Below are 4,480 nucleotides of genomic sequence, written 5' to 3'. Positions count from 1 at the left end.
TGGGGCTCTCTGGGGGGGCTGGCTGCTCCAGGGAGACAGCAGTACTCAGGCTGGACAGACCCAGATACCGGAAGTGACTCGACCAGAGAGGTTGAGTGATGTGAAGTGAAGTCCATGCTCCTCAGTCAGAGTGACACAGCGGAGGTCCAGCTGTGAGCACTGCTCTGGGAGCTGCTGCTGAGGACAACATGTCCGAGGGCAAAGGGCACCAGACCCGGAATGAGGCCTCTCTGAGTCTGCTGCCCCTTCCACCCTCCATGAGCTTGGACAGACCACTGTCCCTCTCCGGGCCTCTGCTTCCTCATTTGTAGAATGGACAGTGTGATCAGATCAGTGTTTTCCCCTTAGGCTCTCTCTGCCCCCAGGGATCCAAGGATGTGCTGTCAGAGGAGTTCTGGGTGTATTAGGCCCCCGTGTAAGGCTTCATGGGGGGAAAAAATAAAGGTATGTCACTGATTAAAGGTAATACAAAGAACAAAGTGAGCTTGAAAGCCACTGTACTGTGTGATGCTCAAACTCCCCCACGTCTTCACTTTTGAATATCTCGGTCTGAGACTCAGCTAAGCCCGTGCTACGGGATGGCTCTCAGTCACGCTGTAGGTATGCGAAGAATGTGCAGTTATGTTCCATCCTGTGCTTGGCTAACCAGAGGGAAATTGCCCTTGTATCAGATGCCACAATAATTGTCATTCAATCATTTTCTTATTGCCTGGAAGGGGAGTAATCATAAAGGAAGGGTGGTGTCGGCCCGGTTGACATGAGGCCAACAGATCCGGGTGGAAAGAGAAAGATCAGTCATCGGGACTTGTGGCTCAAGCAGAGAAGCAGGGAAGGAGCGCGGGGAGAGGCCTGGCTCTGAGAAAGGGCTTGCCAGAAGTCCTCAGTTCTTTTCTCCTCGCCTGGGATCACCTCCAGGATGGCCAAGATGAGCCAAGGAGGTCCTGGCTCACTTGGGGAATGTATGGAAATGACAGTGCCTTGGCCCCCGAGGCTTGAAATACACTAGGGGTGGTGGCACTGGAGGGGACAGGGAGGGAAAGTCCCTGGAATGGGGGCAGCCTCTGCTGACTGCCTCTCCCACACAGGAATGTGGGCCCAGGGTTACCAGGCCTTCTCGTTTTTCAGGAGAAGCCAGAAATCCAGGTTTTTATGTGCATATAACGTAAAATGTCCCAATTTTTAAAATACTGTGAAGGCCAAACAAAACTTGTCACTGGGCCAGACCTGATCCAACGGCCACCAGTGTACGACCCTGAATTCCAAATGAGTGACTCCATTTTAACCAAAACACCAAGAAAATTAAATAAAAATTTCCATTCTCCTTCTGAGAACTTGGTCCCCTGGATTCATGTTAGTTGTACAACTATTCAGTGCCTACTGTGTGCCAGGCACGGAAAGGATTCTAGAATGTTCCCGTTTTCTCAACTCCTCTCTGACCACAGAGCCCCCCTTTCTCCCTTGCTCCATCTATTAGGTTTTCTGTATGTGGGAAAGTGGGAAGAAAGGAAATAGAAGGGAAGAACATCGGCCAGGAAGAAGAGTTTGCCATGTGTCTTATTCCACGAGTGGAGGGTAAAATTATGCCCCCAAGCCGCCATCTTTGTATCCTCATCAACTAGCCCAGAACTTGAAAGGGCGGGCCTACGCCGGCCAACTCCATCTTGTTCTGTGTCCTTCACCTTGACCACGCCTCCTCCCCTTGAGTAACCTCCCACTCACCTGCCTAACAGGACTCGGACCCTTCCCCAGCCAATCGGCTGAGGCCACAGCCATTACCTCACCAATTGCCCCTAGGCCCCAATAAAACCTTTGTCCTTTGGAAACTTGCTCTCTCTCCCCGGTATCTCACCACTGCATCGGTGCAGGTAGGGGATTGAGCTTGAACTAGCTCAAATAAAGGCTCTTTTGCTTTTACATGGGACTCGGCTCCCTGGCGGTCTTTGGGGATCACGAATTCTGGGCCTAACAAACTCATTACTATTTATTGAAAGACCCAATAACAATCACAGCATATATCTATTGATCACCTATATGCATGTATTCCAGTGGTAGTATCATCATCTTATTGGGCCATGAATTTTAGTCCTCACGACGTTTCCATGATGCAGAGACAGCTTTGAGAAAACTGAAGCCTACAGAGGCTAAGTAACCTGCCAGAGTTCATAGAGCTCTCAAAGGGTGGGGCTAGATTTGCAACGACGTGGATGGAGCTAGAATATGTTATACTAAGCGAAATAAGTCAATCAGAGAAAGACAAATATCATGATTTCACTCATATGTGGAATTTAAGAAACAAAACAGATGAACATATGGGAAGGGCGGAGGTGGGGGGAAGAGGAAAGAGGGAAGCAAACCACAAGAGACTCTTAGAGAACAAACTGAGGGTTGATGGAGGGAGGTGGGTGGGGGATGGGTTAGATGGGTGATGGGTGTTAAGGAGGGCACTTATGATGAGCACTGGGTGTTGTATGTAAATGAAGTAAATGAATTCTACTGAAACCAATATTGCACTGTATGTTAACTAACTAAAACTTAAATAATAATAAAAAAAGAAAAACAAAGATGTTAGTTGGGGAAAAAAAGGAGGTAGGCTAGAATTTGAAGCCAGGTAGATGAGCCTGACTCCAGAGCACACATTTTTCACATTGTACTGAATGAATCAATGAATGAGTGAATGAATGACTGAGTGAATAAGTGAGCTGAGGTCCTGCTCCCCGTCTCCCTCATCCGGCAACCCCAGCCCTACCTTGCCCTCCCAACTCAGGGGCTGGTCCTAAGGCATAAAGACCTCAGGAGTCAAGAGACCAAGAAGAGTTACAATTGTGCTGATTTCCCGAAGGAATCTTGGGCCATCACTCTCCTTAGAGGTTCAGGCTTCTCCTTTTTGTCATGGGCCTCCCGGGAGCTGTCAGTGTTTAGACCTGCACTTAGCTCCCCTCCCCCATCACATTGATACACTCGGCCTCATTTGCCTTTCAAACACGCTGGAGAAGGGGAAAGCTTCAAGGAAGCTATAGGGGTTTTTTTCTGCATCAAGGAGGACTATTTACCAGCGCACTAGTTTGTTATTTTTTTCTGTACCCCGAGTGTGTAATCAGAGCTCATAATAGTGCTACTGTGTGGGAGGTCTAAGTTTCTTCCCGATTAAGCATCCCCAGATGTTGTAGATCCTGACACTTCATGCCTCCCTGCCTGCTTCCGTTCACCTTCCAGCCTCACTCTTCCTTTTTGCTCCAGCCAGGAGCTCAGCACCGCCTGCCCGCCCTGCGGTTGGCTAATCAGTCAACATTCCCCAACGCGGCAACTCAATGTCTGCCCCAAAGTCTGCTTCCTCCTTGATGTGGTCGAGTGTCTACTGTCTGCTCTGATTCAGAAATCTCTCTTTCATGTGAACCTGATTCCCAACTGCAGTTGGATCTCCTTGCTGCTTTTGGAAATCGCCAACAGCACTCCCCTGGTGCAATCAGAGAAGTCCCTGTGTGGTGCGTGCTGACCCGATGGCCAGACCAAGCATTTCTCCACACTGCAGTTAGTGAACTTGGGATTTCAGATGTCTGGATGAAGCCAGGAAACACTACGGTTCTCCAGATAGGTGCAATGTTTATTTTTGCAAAGTATCATGCTCAAAGGATACTAAGGAGAATCCAAATAGGGACCTCTCCCCCACCCCCAATCCACCCAGGACCAGCTCTGTGAGTTTAATGGCTCTGTGTCCTGAGGACTTTGGCCTTAATTACCCAGAAAAGGATACTGGGGGATCTTAGAATAACAAAAGACTTTGGAATCCACAGAATGTGGGGTGGGGGGGCACTACGGGATGGGGGGGGGGGGCTACATTCTCACTCCGCCAAGGGCTACTTCTGGGATCCAAAGAAAAGTCACTGAATTTGGGGGCTTCATTTTCCTCACCCACAAAAATAGGAATAATAAGAACAAAAATTGCCTCACAAAATTATTGCGATAATTGAATAAATTAGCATATGCACGTGGATGTCCTTGGGACCGAGTAGACCTTCATGAACTATCATTTATAAGATTTGGAACCTTGCACAAATTTCTTCATGCCCTACAGCTCAGTTTCCTCATCTATACAATTAGGATTAATAAGAAAACCCCATAGTTTCAATGTGACAATTAAATGAGATAACCTATATAAATCAATTAGCAAAATACCCCGCACTAGTAAATGTTTAATGAATATTTGCTCTATTATTATTATCTTTACGTTAGGGAAACAATTGCTTCTGAGGTGGTTGGAAGTCCTTTATATATATATATATATATATATATATATATATATATATACACACATATATATATAGAATATACATAGAATATTCCATCTACATATATATATATATACACATATATATATATATACACATATATATATATATACACACATATATATATATACACATACATATATATATGTAGATGGAATATTCTCCCTGAAATATTTTTTATTAATTGTGATACT

This window comes from Panthera onca, chromosome C1 (genome assembly GCF_046562875.1).
Source record: "Panthera onca isolate mPanOnc1 chromosome C1, mPanOnc1 haplotype 2, whole genome shotgun sequence".
Classification (NCBI taxonomy): Eukaryota; Metazoa; Chordata; class Mammalia; order Carnivora; family Felidae; genus Panthera; species Panthera onca.
Note: the sequence above shows the minus strand (reverse complement) of the source record.